Genomic DNA, 18,223 nt, shown 5'->3' on the forward strand with positions numbered 1-18,223 from the left:
TAAAGTGATTTTATCTACAAGTTTTTGCTGTATGAAAAGTACCAACTGTACCTGTGTTGGCCTAAAGCCAAACTAAAATTCCAGCAATGGACATGCAGAACCATACTGTATTCATTCAATAAATGTTTACCGAATGTCCTCTAGGTAAACAGAGCACAGAGCCAACACCACCACTACCACCTGAACCCCCAGCAGAACTTACATGCAGTAACGGGGTCTAGATATAAACATATGCTCACTACAGTGTGGCCAGTGCTACAATGGTGAGGTTCCGGTGCTTTAGAAGCATCAAAAAGGGAAGTGTCAACTACCTGAAAAGACGGCAGGCACCTGGAATAGTGAATATACACACCAGGTAAAGGTCTGGTGGAGGAACTGAAAGAAATTTAGCAGGGCTGCAGCCAAAAAGCTTAGATTTTATCCTAAGAGCAACATGTAATCACTGGAGGATTGTAAGCAGGGAGTGGCATGTCTGTTAAAGATTATTCTGGCTGAATGTAGAGACCAAATGGGGATGAAGAAGGTGTTCTTAGAGGGAACCTAAGGCGGCTGCGGTAAGCCATGAAAGAATGGAAGCCTATATGGGGGAAATGGAAATGGAGAAAACTGGACAAGAGACAGACTCAAGAGTAATTGACTGAATGGGAGGAAGGAGCTAGATAAGAGAAAGGCAGAGCCAAGGGATGTTGGAAGCTGCCCATTGCCTTTGCTAGCAGAAAGAGGTGGACAAGGAGTCCGGAAGGCTGGTCAACCTTGAGGCTCTGGCAAAGGTCAGAGCCATGCACCCACTGTCTAGTTGAGAAAGAGAGAGCTGAAGCAACTTCCACCATTTAGTCTTATGTAGATCCTTGCTGATGGGCTATCATGGAGCTATTACTGGAATTGCCTGCCTAAGGGCTATGGGTGGATCCCAGACCTGAATAAAAGGGATTGCAAGGCCAGAGCAAAGCGGAGTCCTCTCTTGGGCTTCCGCCTGGCCCCCAATTCCCAAATTAATATTTTCTTGTCTAGTCTCTTTCATTTGTGTGCGGCCTCCTCCAGAACCCGAACCCTGAACCTAAACCGTGAAACACACGGGACGTGAGGGCGACACTCGCAACTGGCGGCCCAACGTGGGGCATTTGCAAATGGATTATACACAGATTGTCAAATTAAGTAACTGAGTGAACTGTAATGCTACTCATTATAACAGAGAATACAGCAAGTTTCAAAGGGAAATGGGGAATGATTCTCTGCACATTTTAAGTTTAGTTACGTGTGGGATATCAAAGTAGATATGTCCAAGAGATAGATTTATAAATATGAAGAGCAAAAAAGAGATATGGATTGGAGATTTGGAAATCTGGTATGAGATCATCCCGGGAAAAGTGTGTGGAGTAAGAGGAGAAGAGGATCTAAGAAACTCCAACAGCAAATGGACAAGGATATTCCATAGACGAGACTGTGCAGAAACAGGCAGAGTAGGAAGAAAACCAGGAGAAGAGTGTCATGGAAGCCTAGGGACGTGAGCATCACACAAAGGAGTTTACAAGAAGAGTTTCAGGGAGGTTGTGGGTGGACAAGGCCAGAGTGCAACAGGATGAGGAGTGTGTGAAAGTGCAGAAGAGTATAAACAACTTGTTCAAGTGAAGGGAAAAAGTGAAATAGGGTAGTAATTGTAAAATGGGCTAGAGTTGAAGGACACACTTCAGGTGATATTTTTGTTTTAAACACGTTAGAGATATGAAAATGTTTAAATGTCAATGGGAAGGAGCCAGTAGAAAGAGAGAGGAGAAGACTGATAATAACAATCATATCTATATATATAAAACCCTAATAGGCAAATAGACCGAACGGCAGAACCGAACAACCGGTCACTATGACGTGCGCTGACCACCAGAGGGTGCAGAACATGGCAGGCACTGGCAACAGGCAGCAGAGCGCGGAACATGGCGCTTGGCCACGGCAGGATGGTGGAACAGGTGAGTGGGGGTGCCAGACCAAGGCGGAGCGCCAGTCGCTGTCATTGGGGCAAGCCTCTGGTGGTTACTGAAAATTCTTTGCTCCTGTGTGCCACGGTCCCGCCGGGCACGCGCACCTCCTGGCAGCACCGGCCCCACTCACACCCACTGCCATCGCCGGAGCCACCGCTGGCGCTGGCCATGATCACCCCTCAGGGCTTTTCCACACCCCCTGCTCCTGAGGGGCGATCAGGGCCGGCAGCCACCTCTTGCACCTACTGCCGGTGCTGGCCCCACTCACCCGCAGCCAGTGCTGGAGCTGCAGTTCACACCTGCTGTTGGCACCTGGTGCCGGTACCAATCGTTGGGCGCCATCAGCAGGTGTGAGTGGTGGCGGCCAGCACCAATCGCCCCTGAGGGCTTCTCCACCTCCCCCTGCTCCTGAGGGGTTATTGGAGCAGCTGTCACAGCTCACACCTGCTGCTGGCACCAGCCCCAATCACTCTGCACCGTCAGTAGGTGCGAGCAGGACTAGCGCCATCAGCGTGTGGGAGCAGCGGTGGCAGGAGCAGGGCTACCAGCAGACAGGGGACTGGGAGCCACTGAGGAAGGTGCCAGGCAGGGGTGCGGAGGATGGGCCCAGACCTGCCCTTGTGCCCACTGCAGCCTTGCGGCCCACAGTTCCTTTCAAGGTGCACGAATTTGTATACTGGGCCCCTAGTATACAAATAATAAACAATTGGGTGTGGCTACAAATTGGAGGGGGTGGGATCTCAGGGAATCATGAGAGTGAACAGTGTGAGCCACCCTGATGGAAATTCAGATATGGCTGCCAGTCAGCTCTGCGATGGTGGAGGTCCCAGCACAGGAACAATGAATCCTATGAGTAGCCCTGTCTGGAAGAAAGCCACCCCCAAGTTCCTGTCCTGATGCCAGATAGTTCAGTTCCTCCCTGTATGTCCCTGGATTCTCCCAATGTTGCCGTTTGGCTCTGGAGCTCAGAGGAAGCGGGACCATGTAAGTTTGTGCACTGGTCCTTTAAGAGGAACACCTGGGACTCCAGCAGCTTCCATGTCACTCAACCATAATATCTACTGGTTTTTATAGTCCAAAGTTACGGGGACTTCTCTTCCCAGTTCTGGAACCCTGGGCTAGGGGTGGTGTGGGGCTGGGACCCCCTGCTTCTCACAGGAGGGCTTGGAGATATCCCTCCTGATTTAAAAAACACCACACATGGGTGTTGGACTAGCCCAGTGGTCGGCAAACTGCGGCTCGCAAGCCACGGTTTGCTGCTGTGTTGACTAATGAGTTTGCTGACCACTGGACTAGCCCCTCCTGTGCCTCCGCCCGTCCTACCAATCTCGATGTACTTTCTTCTTTACTTCTCCTCTAGGACTTCTATTCAGCCAGATTTCAGGCAGTTCTGTATTTTAGTTGTAATTTTGATGTGGTTGTAGGAGGCGGCAAGTACCAGTATTTATCTATGCCACCATCTTGGTTCTCTGTTTCACTTATCTTTTGCTAAATAATACACCATCCCAAAACTCAGTGGCTTAAAACAATGTTATATCCCCCTCAGCCCTGTGTTTTGACTGGACTCAGCTGGGATTACTCATGAGGTGACAGGCACTGGAGGAGCTTAATTAGGGCTGAAACAGGCATAGCTCTCTGGGCCACTTCAGGTGGTCTGACTCTTCACCTAGTTTAGCCCAAGCCTCCAAGCCTCTATACATACTGATTGGCTTCCAAGAGAGTGAAAGCTAGAGCTGCCATGCCTCTTTAAAAAACTATGCCCAGAACTGACATAATATCACTTCTGCTACATTTTATTAGTCAAAACAAGTTACAAGGCCAGGCTAAATTCAAATGGAGCAGAAATAGACTCCATCTCTAGATGGCAGGAGTAGCAGTCAAGTACAAGGAAGGGAAGTATTGCTGGCAGTCATCTTTGGAAACACTACCACAGCTGTAAACAATGTTACTGGACCTTTCCCCTATATCACTTGAGTTCAGAACTGAGGCACTCGCAGCCTTGGGCAAACTACGGCCCGCGGGCCAGATCCGGCTGTTCTATCGGTTCTCTTGCTCTCCCCTCAGCTCCTTTACTTTGAATTTATATTAGTTCACACAAACACTCCATCCATGCTTTTGTTCCGGCCCTCCGGTCCAGTTTAAGAACCCATTGTGGCCCTCGAGTCAAAAAGTTTGCCCACCCCTGCACTAGAGAGAGGATAGGCTTTGTCTATTTCCAAAACTACAATTTTTCCTTAAGCACTGAAAAGAATATCTCAGCAAAGATTTTTCCCCTGCTAATCTGAGAAATCTTTTTTGGGACTGTGGGAAAGACAGATGCTACCCTTCAAGAATGGCCTGCGTATAGTCTCCCTGGATGGGATTCCTCATCTCCTGAAGTCATTTCACGCTTTTTAATTTATTATGTGTACATGAGTATGATCTCATTTTTAAAAGTGTATATAACACTAATAAAAGATATAGAAGTATCTCCAGCTATCTGAACTCTTGCTATCCAAACTCTAAACTCAAGAATCAAAGAGATTTGGCTTAAGTTCTTCAATACTCAAACTTCTGCTATTGGCTCTCCTAGACACAGGAATAAGCTAGGTTTGGATATCATAGTATCCCTTATAATCTGAAATCTCACTATCTGAATATGGCAACCCATTAAATATGCATAGTAAAAAGGACTTATACCGCAAAATGTTAACTGTTGTTATTTTTAGATAGTATAATCACAGGTGAGTACATTCTTCTTTCTGCTTCACGTTTTCTAAATTTTATTTTTCTTTGCAAAATTAAAAAAATAAGTCTATATTGTGGACTTAATGTACTTGGAAATTTTCAAAAATTAAGTTCATACAGTAGATCAACTACATAATTGATTTAGATAATTATTTAATTAACTGACCTCCTCAAGGAAGTCTACTCTGGTTAAATTCAGACAATAGTCATCATGTGTCTCCTGTGAATTCCTCAACACATACACAATATGAAACACTTTGATTTTTTTTAACCACAGAGTATCTAAAAAGTGTGTCCTAAGGTCCAGCCTAGACTCTAGACTCCTTGAGGGCCCAAAGCTTGTTTCCCATGCATGACATTGAATGTAGTACACACAGAAGTAATAGTATAATAATAAAGGTCTTCAACTCCCCTTCAGTTTTAACACCACACCGGCTTTCAGATAAAGGAGAATACTGTCTCAGGCTTTCCAGTTTGAGCTGCTGATTATGAAGATGGAGCTAAGCTCTTGCTGGAACATGCAGGCACTCTTTAATTCTAAAATTTTTTTTTTAATTAAGCTGAAAACTTGATAACTTTGGTTTTTATGGCTGTTTTCTGAAGCTCTCAGAACTGGATCATTTGGATCACACACAATGACTGCGGAAATCTTTTTAATGACTAATATCCTTCCTCTTTAAGAGAAAGAGACTAGAGGATAGACTGTCTAAAAGTATTAATAAATAGACTGGTATTCACACAATGGATTAAAAGATATCTGGGCCCTAGATTAACTGCTATATTAATAGAATCTAAATATACAGTTACACACTCAACCCCAGAGAAGTTCAAAGAGGTGAAATTTAGCCAGTGCTCACTTCGAATGGATACTTACTAAAGTTTAAAGCACACTGTAAACTACCCTCAGGGTTAAATCATTTTTCCATTCCTTTCAGCATTATTTACCTTGATGTTTTGATGCTATGATCCCACAATGCACACCAGTTTCAGAAATTCAGTTTTTGCCTCCAAAGGCTATAATTCTCTCCCCAAAAAGTTTAGGCCAAAGACAAATAACACAACGAATCTAGGCTTTTCAAGCATTATTACAATATTGACTTATAAAATTGTAAACCCCAATTGCAGAAAGTTCTGCAGCAGATGACTTCGAAGTGTCTCACGTGCAAATAAATATAAACAAAAGGCCACTTATGGAAGCAGAACAGAGCATGCCTCACTTAAATGGAACAGTTAGTTTATTTGAGGTAGGACAAGAGAAATGTCATTTCACTCAGCTAACCGCACACCTGGATAAAGGTCCCTACTATGTGAACAGTCCTTTGTGGAGTCCGTGTTGTGGGGGATGGGAAAAAGTGAAGAATATGCTCTGTGGCACCACTACTCTCCCCTGCGGAGGCGAAGGAGGAGATGCTAAGATCTAGATTCTAGAAGGGCCGAATGAGGTCGCGGAGGGTCGAGAGGGGTGTCTGTCAGAGCTGCGACAGACTCCAACTGGGAGCAAAACCGCGTCCCTGCAGCTCAAAAGGGAGAGGGCGCAAGGAAAACTTTTCCTAACCTCACCCTTTCCTCCACCTGGAAGAAATGCTAGCTGAGGTGCTGACAGTGCGGACCCGCGGACCGGAACCCGCTGCGGGAGGGAGCGGGAGTAACGGGGCACGCAGCCCGGCGGGCGGCGGGGAAGGAGGCAGAGAAGGGGAGGGGCGAGAGCGGCCTCTGCGAGCTAGGCCCGCGACTCACCCGCTACCTGGAGGCCAGCCGCTGCCGCTCGCCGTCCGCCGGGCCCAGCCGCCGGGAGCGCCGCGGGACGCGGAAAGCTCGGCTGCAGGAGACTCACTGGCTAGCCGGCACCAAGGACCGCCTTGGGGAGCGCGGGAGGCGGGGCGCGGGGCGGGGGCCTCCGGGTCACGTGGCCAGGCTGCCTCACGTGACGCTGACGCCGCGCGCGCCGGGCGAGCTCCCCGGCGGAGCTGCCCCGCTGACCTCGCAGGCGCTTTGGCTGTGGGCTCGCAGGCCCGCAGCGTCTGTGGAAGCCGGAAGGTTGCAGAGCTCACAGCCTTTTGTTCGGCAGCGAACCAGGGTCGCGCGCGGGGCGGACTCCTGCTGTCCTCCCGGATGGCTTGGCCCGGGGTGGGTCAGCCAGCCACCCCTAGAGACTAGGGCAGAAAAGCGACTGGCAACTTCTCTCCACGTGGTGCTGCCTGGGATGAAAGGCCTCAGAAGAGGAGAGCTTATTTTACTCCGGAGACGTGCCCCCGCACACCTGCACACTCGCCTGAAAAGCACCTGAGTAAGAATGGAGGGAGGATGGAGACGGTGACAACTGCACCAAGACTGGAAGGGAGTGAAGCGCAGGGCCCAGGTAATGGAAGAACTCAGGAACCTGTCTGTCAAAGTTGGAAGAGACCTAAGACGGCAAATGACCCAAGTCTTTTCTTGGTATAAATGAGTAAGGCCAAGAGAAGGGATGCTTCCTGCCATTCCAGCCTATATCTGCGGAGACCAAAGCACCTCCATAAAAAAAGTTATTTCAGAAAAGTCCCAGAGGGCTCCACGGGATAAAGGTCAAACTTCTTGGCATAACTTTCCAAGTAATCTCGTTCAAACTTACTTTTCCCCTTTGTGCTCCCATGAATAAACAGAAAAACACTTCATTTTCTAATTATCACCAAACAGTTCCGCTAATCGACTGAAAGAAGCCTCCTTTTCCTCATCTTCCAGCACTTCCTCAACAGTAGTCTAGAGGCTCTGGCTACAGAGAATGCCTCTTTTTCTTGACTACTCAGCTTTCTTCGGATTACTACTTACTTTTTCCCTAAGTAGCTTTACTTCTTTTTGCATCTGTTGATTCTTTTGCCTCTGTCTGAAAGGCCTGGAATCATTACCCTCTCCCTCCCTTGAAGAAAACTAAAGCCTAACAATTGTTAAAACTGTAAAAACATTTTATCAGAAATTATTGCAATAGGACAATTGAGACCAGTTCTATACTGAGGGTTCTTTTCCCCTAAGTTTCTGAATAAAATCTGTTTTTATCTCCAGAGTTGGGGGAGGACTACTCTTTATGTTCATGCTAATAGATGACTATGCTAGTAAAAATTATCTGCCAAGAACCTAATGAAATACAATTTTTACAGCTTTAACTACTGCTAGTCTCTGGTTATCTTCAACATTACCCCCAGGTGTACATCAGTCCTACTCATTGTTAAGAATCCAGGTCTACCAGTAGCCCTGGCCGGCAGACTGAAGGGTCCTCTGTTCAATTCCAGTCAAGGGCACATGCCCAGGTTGCGGCTAGATCCCCAGTAGGGGGCATGCAGGAGGCAACCAATCAATGATTCTCTCTCATCCTTGACATTTCTGTCTCTCCCTCTCCCTTCTTCTCTGAAAGCAATAAAAATATATTTTAAAAAATCCAGGTCTAATACCACTTTTGTCTCCCCTGCATCTTCCCTAATTCAACAGCATCATCAATTGAGGTTCACTCAACACTGTCAACTGTAACTTCTTCCCTGATTTCTAGGATGCTGTACATAGTCTGATGCATAAATCTCACATTGCCCAAAAATGTACTGTGCATTTCCTGTAAGAGGAAAATTACTTATCACTGTCTTCTTCCTTGGATTATAAATTCTATGAAACAGAACGTCTGGGCTTAGTGCAGTGCCTTCAATATCCACTAAATGAAGTGTCTTAACCAAGATCATAGCAGTTCAGTGAAATTACAAAAAAAAAAAAAAAGAGGCCTACTTTGCTCAAAGAAACTGAAGTCAATTTCTTTAGGCTATAACCTGATCAATAGAATTTCTGTAAAACATGTTTATGTGAGAAAAAAAATGAGGGTTTGGGGTTTGAGTAATCAAGTATTTGATAGAGGACAAGTAATAGGTAGATTAGGAAGGGAGGAGAAGGCCTTCCAGGAGAGAGAGCAGTATGTTCAAAGGTAGGGAGGCATGAATCATTGTTATTTATTTAGGACTAGTGGCCCGGTGCATGAAATTCGTGCACATTAAAAGGGGGTTAATTAGAGGAAATAATTTAATATTGCTATTTGCCCTTTATAATAGAAGTGTCAGAGATGAAAGAAAAGTAGTAAAATGTATATGAAAACCTTCCTCCTGTCAGAGCCTGGGGCGCACCACGGGACCCAGAGTCAAGTCCCTGCCTACCCACATGCACCTCAAAATTGCATGAGACCCAGACGTGGCCTTTCTCCCCCCCCCCCCTCCATTGGGCTAGATCCAGACCCAGCCAGTCCCACCCTTGTCAAGCCCCGTCGGGCAGGGGGCGTAGCCTCAAGTCCCCTGGCCTGGCACCAGGACGGGGGGGCATGGCCTGAGGTCCCCCAGCCCAGACCAGAGCGGGGCACATGCATTGAGGTCCCCCTTCAAGCCCCGCCGGGTGGGGGGCATGGCCTGAAGTCTCCCATCAAGCCCTGCCAGGCAGGGGGTCACAGCCTCAGGTCCCCAGGCCCAGCACTGGGAGGGGGTGCAGCCTCAGGTCTCCCGTCAAACCCCACTGGGCAGAGGGCGCGGCCTGAGTTCCCCGACCCAGCACTGGGGGTGCACTTTGAGGTCCCCTGTCAAGCCCAGCCAGGCAGGGGGGTGCAGCCTCAGGTCCCCTGGCCTGGTGCAGGGGCTGGGAGCGCAGCCTGAGGTCCCCTGTCAAGCCCCGCCGGGCGGGGGGTGTGATCTGAAGTCCCTTGGCAAGCCCCACCTGGTGGGGGGCATGGCCTGAAGTCCCCCGGCCTGGCGCTGGGGTAGGGGGAGCAGCCTGAGGTCCCCTAGTCCCGCACCAGTACGGGAAGCGCACCTTGAGTTCCCCTGTCAAGCCCCGCTGGGTGGGGGACACAGCCTGAGGTCCCCTGTCAAGCTCCATGGGGGCCAGGGAGGGCATAGCCTCAGGTCCCTGCTGATAGCTCGTTAAGGCTCCTTATGGGAACTTGGCCTCAAGTGTACGTGCAGCCATCTTGGTGAAAGAGTGATGGTCAATTAGTATATTCCCTCTTTATTAGATATGATAAGCAAGTAGCATTGTATGGCTGGATTTAGCGGCCTTGTTTACCTCTGGGACAATGAAAGCCTATTTAGCTAATGTTGATTTACTTGAAAGAATGACATATCGATTAGTATTAGTATTATTTATTGGACTGAGTAACTTTCCATCAGACAAATTTTAAGTCTTCACCTAAAATTGTCCTATGGACTCATGCTGGGTGTTTTTTTTTCACCTTTTTTTTCTTTATTTCCAAAAGCTCTCCATAATCCTATCTAATAAAAGAGTAATATGCAAATTAACCATCACTCAGCTACACCCACCAGCCACGCCCACCAGCCAATCAGGAGGGAGTATGCAAATTAACCCAACCAAGATGGCTGCAGCCATGGAGAGAGCAGGAGGGAGGCTTGGGTTTCCCCGGCGATGGAGGAAGCCAAGCTTTCCGCACACCCTGACCGGCCCAGGCCTGCACTCCAGGCTACAAAGTTTCAATTACAGAAGATAAATAAATCCCAACAAAAATGGCAGCAGCCACAGAGTTGGAGAGAGCAGGAGGCTAGGGTTGCCCCCAGTGATGGAGGAAGCCAAGCTTCTGAAGCCCTGGCCTGCCTTGGCCTCCGCTTAAGGCTACAAAGTTTCAATTATAGAGGATAAGTAAATCCCAACAGAAATAGCTGCCACCACGGAGTGAGCAGAAGGCTTGGTTCCGCTCCAGGCTACAAAGTTTCAATTATAGAAGATAAATAAATTCCAGATACCAGGGCCTCCGCTTGGGTTGCCCAGGGGCCGGCCTGCAAACCACCACAGGCCCCTTGCCCAGGCCGCCCCATGCCCCAAGGGAACCCTCACCCTAATCCAGGACACCCTTCAGGGCAAACCAGCTGGCCCCCACCCATGCACTAGGCCTCTATCCTATCTAATAAAATAGTAATATGCAAATTGACCATCACTCCAACCCACAAGATGGCTGCCCCCATGTGGTCAAAGATCCTGCCCCCATGTGGACACAAGATGGCCACCACAAGATGGCCAGCAGGAGAGGGCAGTTGGGAGGGACCAGGCCTGCAAGGGAGGGAAGTTGGGGGCGATCAAGCCTGCAGAAGAGGGCAGTTAGGGGTGACCAGGCTGGCAGAGGAGGGAAGTTAGGGGTGACCGGGCCTGCAGGGAAGGGCAGTTGGGGGGGACCCAGGCCTGCAGGGGAGAGCAGTTGGGGGGGACCAGGCCTGCAAGGGAGGGCAGTTAGGGGCAAACAGGCTGGCAGGGGAGCAATTAGGCATCAATCAGGCTGGCAGGGGAGTGGTTAGGGGTTGATCAGGCTGGCAGGCAGAAGTGGTTAGGGGCAATCAGGAAGGCAGGCAGGCGAGCAGTTGGGAGCCAGCAGTTCTGGATTGTGAGAGGGATGTCTGACTGCCTGTTTAGGCCCTATTCCACCAGGATCGGGCCTAAATGGGCAGTCGGACATCCCTCAAGGGGTCCCAGATTGGAGAGGGTGCAGGCTGGGCTGAGGGACACCCCGCCCCGTGCACAAATTTCGTGCACCGGGCCTCTAGTTCTTATATAAAAAATAACAAAATTATATGTTCCAACAATGAACTTTATCTACAGGGCAAAAGAACTCAATTTACAAGCACTACTTTAAGGAAATAACTGGCCTCTACCTCCAGAGTTGGAGGAGGACTACTCTTCTTTATGTTCATGCTAATAGATGACTATGCTAGTAAAAAGTATCTGTCAAGAACCTAAAGAAATACAATAAATGTAAAGTTTAAGTTGGAATGGGACATAGGAGAACAATTCTAATCACTCTTGGGGACTTCAGAATTACATTTCAAAAATCAATCTCTCACCCAGCTGGCGTGGCTCAGTGGTTGAGCATTCACCTATGAACCAGAGGTCACGGTTTGATTTCTGGTTGGGGCACACGCCTGGGTTGTGGGCTCAATCCCCAGTAGGGGTGCAGGAGGCTGCCTATGGATGATTCTCTCTCATCATTGATGTTTCTATCTCTCTTTCCCTCTCCCAAATCAATAAAAATGTATTTATTTAAAAATTAATCTCTCAGTAAATGGAAAATTAGAACATTGTCTTGTGTTTGTTTCCTTTTTCTCCACTATGCTCTTCTGTGAATGTCAATTTAGGCCACTGTGGGTCAGTCAATTCAGCTCTACTCCCTTCAGCTGGACTATCTCACCCGAGGTGGGGAACGTCCAGCCCAGCCCACAAAATCATTTGGTCTGGCCCTGCCAAGGCAACTGCAGGTGGGACTTGCAAGTCAATAAATCTAGGAGCTTTTTTCATAGCAACATAAATTTATATTAAGTGAATTATATTAAGCGAATGATGTTATAAATATCCAAATGGCCCTTGGCAGAAACAAAGGTTCCCCACCCCTGAACCTCTGATTGAATGCACCTCTTACACAATATTCTTTGCTAAGAAAATCTAAAGTTCCCTTACGTGGACAGTTGTTTTGCATAGGCCACTGCAAAGTTCTTAATATTGGGCAAGCAAAAGTAAAAGAGATTTCAGTTACTTCTTCAAAGACTTGAATATTATTTCTTCTGAGAGAAATAGCTGGGAGCACCCAGATTATTTTCATCTTCTCTGCTCCTTCCCTCCTCTTGGGGTTGGTCAAGATTAAGAGAAATAGCCTTGGCCCGTTTTTGCAGTGGTTAGAGTGTAAGAAGGGTCAGGGGTTTGATTCTGGGTCAAGGGCAAATACCTCATTGCAAGTTCCCCAACCCCAGAGGGGACAGTGTGGAAGGCATCCAATCAATATGTCTCTCATGTCAATGTTTCTCTCTCACCTCCCCCTCTCCTCCCTCCCTTCCACTCTCTCTACAAATCAATGGGAAAAAATATCCTCAGGTGAGTATTAAAAAAAAGATTAAGAGAAATAAGCTGAAGAACCACCAACAATGGCTAAATTAGGGAACATTTAGGTCACTATTTAAGATTGCTTACCTGTTTTTGTAACACACAGGAAATCTGTTCTGATAGTCTCAAAGATAATAAAATTTGTTTTAAGAATTGAGGATGACATATCTGCTTTAGAATTTTGCAAATGTAATAAAATATAGAATCTATCTAGAGGGAGATTCCTTGATTTTTAATTAGCTAAACAAGGTAAACATGATTAGTCACAATAAGTTTTACAGCTTTAATCATTATGGATCAAACTCCTTTGGGGATAAGGGAAGGGAGGGTGGGAAGATAACCCATGCACACAGACAATAGTGTGGTGAAGGCCTGGGGAGAGGAAGGGAAGGGGTCAATGGGGGAAGAAAAGGGGACATCTGTAATACTTTCAACAATAAAAATTTAAAAATCTACTTTGAGGATAATTTCTGCTCTTATAGTGGGACTAGAGGCCCGGTGCACGAAATTTGTGCGCGGGTACAGTCCCTAGGCCTGGCCTGCGATCAGGGCCATCTTCCCCAGCTATCTACAGTGGGCCCGGCCCCTGCCCCTCCCCTCTGCCACCACCCACCCCTGGCTCCCCATTCGCCATTGGGTGATCGGCGCTTGATGGCAGGGGAAGGGACCGAGAGGTTGGCTGTTCCTGCCCACTCACTGGTGGTTTGCAGGCCGGCCATGCCCCCAATCAGGGGGTGGGGGTCCCCAATGGGGGGGAGGGTGGCCTGGGCGAGGGGACAGGGGTGGTTTGCAGCTGGCCAAGCCCCCAGCTTTTTCAGGAAGGATGTCTGGAAGACGTCCAGTCTAATTAGCATATTACCCTTTTATTAGTATAGATAAAGAAACATAGTATAAAATGTGGAAAAAATAATGAAAGAAGTGGTAATGGAAAATTGAAAAATAAATTTTATTTTAATTCCTTTTTCCTTCACCCCAAGAACAAGATGAATTTTCCTTTTCTCACCATGCAAATATTTTATTTTTTTCTAGAATTTTTACTTAAAATTATGCTAAAAATTATTTTAATCCTTACCTGAGGATATGTTTTTATTAATTTTTTTTTTTACCATGCAAACACTTTAAATAAACAAACAAGAATCTTAGCCCTGGCTGAAGTAGACTTCTCTGCTGAGTCATATCTTCACCTGCAGATGCTGTGCTGAACAGATGGCATAAAGAATCAAACCTACCCTGCTACCTAGACCAGGCATGAGACCCTTCTCAGCACAGCACCTCTCATGAGTGTCTATATCACTCTCATATAAGGTCACCTGTATGCATAAAAGTGATATAATACACTCTGGTTAGAATTGCTTCCTTGTCCTCTGACGGGTGAAAGAGCTTCTTAAATATAGAATTCCTACACTTCCATGTGAACTGACAGTGGCCTATTTATTTTATTCATCAGCAGTGGTCCTAGTTTCATCTTCTTTTAGATATAGTAGCACCACTAAAGCAACATCCTATATAATAAAAAGGTAATATGCAAATAGACTGAATGGCAGAACAACCAAGCAACCAATCAAAGCGTAATATGCTAATGATATGCTAAGGCTGCTCAACCGCTTGCTATGACGTGCACTGACCACCAGGGGGCAGACAGTGGCCTGGTTGACCAGTTGCTATGACATGCACTGACCATAGGGGGCAGATGCTCTGACCAGTAGGTTAGCTTGCTGCTGGGGTCTGGTGGATCAGGACTGAGCGAGATGGGCCGGACATGGCCTGGAGCTCTCCCACGGTCCCTCCCCAGCCCGATTGTGCACCGGTGGGGTCTCTCAGCCTGGCCTGCGCCAGGATGCAGGGCTCATGGCTGGTGAGCGCTGCTGTGGCAGCGCGAGCCTCTCCTGATTGGGACTGATTGGGTGCGCCCATGGCAGGCACAGTGGGGCCAGGATGAGCAGGAGCAGCAGGTAGGAGCTGCAGGCAACATTGGACTGCAGGTTTCAGCCTGATCCCTGCAGGCCACCCAGAGGGACCCCACCCATGCACAAATTCGTGCACTGGGCCTCTAGTTGTTCAATAAGAAGCCACCAGCTTCTAGTAGGAATTATGAGGTCTCTAGTCCTCCAGGGAGCAAGGATTCTGACTGCAATTAGCTATGAATCAGGATGTTAGTAGGAGCTTTTTTCATAGCAACATAAATTTATATTAAGTGAAGATTTCATGGAATGACCTAAAGGTGTCAGGGTAGTGATGAGGGTAGTAAGAATATTTTCAGATGGGGATTTCCTCATTGGTTTGAAATAGTAAAAGTGATGTTACCTGGGAGAAATGAAATGACACTATGAGGAAACAATTAGATTAATCCAGAATGGAAGACAAGAGCTCTCCTAGCCTTTGTCTCTTTAAAAAGTTATCTATGGGGGAAAGTAGGAGGGTTGGGGTAAATGTTCTAGCTTAAAAGAGACTAAAGAAACATGATATTCAAATGTAATACATGAACCTTGGATGGAATCATGTTTCTAAAAAGTTTTCAAAGCTATTAAAGATATTTTGTGGAGAATCATAAAAATTGAATAGAGACTGAATATTAGATATTAGGGAATTACTGGGTTTTGGGTTTTTTTTAAGATGTCACCCTGGGCAATGTTGCTCAGTTGGTTGGAGCATTGTTCTGTGCACCGGAAGGACACGGGTTTTGTTCCTGGTCAGGGCACATACCTAGGTTAGGGGTTCAATCCCTGGTTGGAGTACATAGAGCAATGTTTCTCACATCAATGTTTTTTTTTTCCTCTCTCTCTCCCGTCCTCTCTCTCTAAAATAATTTTTTAAAAAAGATATGATAGTAGTAATATTGAGAACATCCTTACTTTTAGGAGGTGCATACCAGAATATTTAAAGACAGGGTGTCATGAGGTCTGCAGATGGTTCAGAAAAAAATAATAATACTATACACACACATATTCATAAAGAGATAAACAAATATGGCAAAGTGTTAAATCTAGGAAGTGTTCTTCATACTCTTCTTTTTTCTTTTTTATTTTTTTCCTTTATTGATTTTTAGAGAGAGAAGAAGGGAGAGGGAGAGAGAGATAGAAACATCGATGAGAAACATCATCCATTGGCTGCCTCCTGCATGCCCCCTACTGGGATTGGAGCCCAGAACCAGGCATGTACCCTGACCGGGAATCAAACTGAACAGGTGACCTCTGGGTTCCCAGATCAACCACTGAGCCACACAAGTTGGGCAGACTCTTCCTTTTTATGGTAAAATGTTGGAGGGTGGAATAACATGTGACCTTTATACTCCAAACTAATAAAGCAGGACATTTCAGTAATTTGTCTATTTCAAATAGGTTTTTTGAAGGCCTACCATGTGCTAAGCACTATTATTAAGCTTGGACATTTATATTGGTGAATAAAATAGTAACTGTCGCTTCCATGGGTGCTATACTGGACCACGCTATCTCTCCTTTAAGACTGAAGGAATCAGCTTCTGGGACAGCCCTCATTAGTATTTGTCTTAGCTAAAGAAAGTTACCTTGCCCAAAGTCATGCCCCTCCTAAGGCCTGCCTGCAGCAAAAGACTGCTTGATGTGGCATTGTTAAGACCTGACTCTCGCCTCAACAAGGGACAACTCTAAGGAGTCATCCCAACTTCAGAACTCCCTGCAAGGTCGAGTTGTACTGCAGCCAACTTTGTCTTTATGCCCAATCTTGCTCCCATCTCTTTCCTTCACAGATCCTGAGAACATCTACCTTTGAAGAGGCATTAAACACCCAAGTAGAATGACTCAGCCAGTTGGTGTCATTCAGCTTTTTCATCTGCCACCCCAGTACGGGCACAGTGGATTCACAAACAGAAAATACATGATAACAAGGAGGAAGGCTATACATGGGCCCAACATCATTAGCTCACACTCACCAAGATTAATCTAACTACTGCTATGGCCAAATGACCAACCTGCCAACAACAAAAACCATTGCTGAGACCCATCACTGCACTCTCCATCAAAGACACCAAACAGCCACTTGATGGAAAGGTGACCATATTGGACTCCTTCTTCCCTGGATGGGGTGGTCATTAATTTTAATATGAATAGATACATATTCTGTGGGTTTGTCTTTCCTGCCTGCAGAGTTTCAACTAGAATGACTATCCAAAGGCTTATATTATATTTGATACACCAGCATGATACCCCACATATTATTGCCTTCAACCAAGGAGCCCACTTCATAGCAAAAGAGATGTAGTAGAGAAACCAAGATGGCGGCATAGGTAAGCACCTAAACTGCTGCCTCGCACAACAATTTCAAAACTACAACTAAAAGACAGAACGGACATCATCCAGAACCACAGGAAGGCTGGCTGAGTGGAAATTCTACAACTAGAAGGAAAGAGGAAAGCTCACAGAGAATCAGAAGAGTGGCAAAGGAGGGCTGAGGTATGGAGACCTGTGCAGAGAGGAAGGACGACTGCGTGCCTGGCTGACTTTCTCTAGCAGGAGGGGGAAGGAAGCCCCCGACTGCACTGAACCCCAGTTCCGACTGCACTGAAACCCAGTTCCGGGCGAAAACCAGTGGACCCAGGCTCATACAGGGGGAGTCTGGACTGTCAGGTAGAGGGAAAGGCACACAGAGATCAGAGATTCGGAGACCCGGGGCAGCTGCGGCGGGTCTGGAGGCGCACGCGCACGCGAGTGCTCCCAGAGAAAGCTGAATGCGGAGGTTGCCACAGGCATTCCCTAGCGGAAGGGAGTCGGAAGCTTCTGACTGCACTGAACCCTAGTTCTGACTGCACTGAACCCCAGTTCTGGGCGAGCCCCTGGGGACCCACGCTCTTACAGGGGGAATCTGGACTGTCAGGCGGAAACTCAGGGGAGTCGCGGAAAGCAGAGGTCTGGAGGTGCGCGCACAAGGGCAGGGCTGACAGGAAGCCAAGACTGTCTGTTCCACCCTGAGACTCCACCCCATCCAAGCTGAGCACAGAGGCTTTTGCAATTTTGCAAGTCTAATCCTATATAGCTGTCTCCAGCACCGAACTTCTCCCAGCGTAGACACAGCTGATCCTCACAGCCAACTGGCCTGGAGGTCTATTCCTCCCAGTGATACCAACAACAATCAAGACTTAACTACAACAAGGCTGTACACACAGTCCACAAAGGGGTGCACCAAGAGTGTCCACCTCAGGTAACTGGGGAAGCCGACCCACTGGGCCATATAGGAAACCTAGCACACAAAGCTACCCTACCAACTCAGGGAAGCAGCAAAAATGTGGAGCCAAAGAAACAGATCACAAACGAAAGAAATGGAGGGAAACAAATGACTGGATATAGAATTCAAAACCACGGTTATAAGGCTTTTCAAGAATATCCTAGAAAAGGCTGATAAATTTAGCGAGACCCTTGAGGATATGAAAAAGGACCAACTAGAAATTAAACATACACTGACTGAAATAAAAAATATTATACAGAGACCCAACAGCAGACTAGAGGAACGCAAGAATCAAGTCAAAGATTTGAAATACAAAGAAGCAAAAAACACTCAACCGGAAAAGCAAAAAGAAAAAAGAATCCAAAAATTTGAAGATAGTGTAAGAAGACTCTGGGACAACTTCAAGCGTACCAACATCAGAATTATGGGGGTGCCAGAAGAAGACAGAGAGCAAGATA

General features: G+C 47.0%; 1 protein-coding gene across 6 annotated transcripts in view; it reads right to left on the reverse strand.

Moving 5' to 3' along the window:
- RCBTB1 (RCC1 and BTB domain containing protein 1) overlaps positions 1-6,570 on the reverse strand; it is an 83,616-nt gene extending 77,046 nt beyond the window's left edge. For 4 of the 6 annotated variants that reach the window (XR_013960214.1, XM_080661923.1, XM_080661918.1 and 1 more), the window contains exon 1: positions 6,438-6,568. The gene's annotated coding sequence lies outside the window, so the exon portion shown is untranslated. Of the gene's footprint in view, positions 1-6,437 lie in introns of all 6 variants that reach the window. The other 2 variants (XM_080661919.1, XM_080661921.1) reach the window with 2 other exon arrangements.
- Positions 6,571-18,223: the final 11,653 nt, after the last annotated feature.

Source organism: Plecotus auritus, assembly GCF_963455305.1.
Source record: "Plecotus auritus genome assembly, chromosome: 3".
Lineage (NCBI taxonomy): Eukaryota > Metazoa > Chordata > Mammalia > Chiroptera > Vespertilionidae > Plecotus > Plecotus auritus.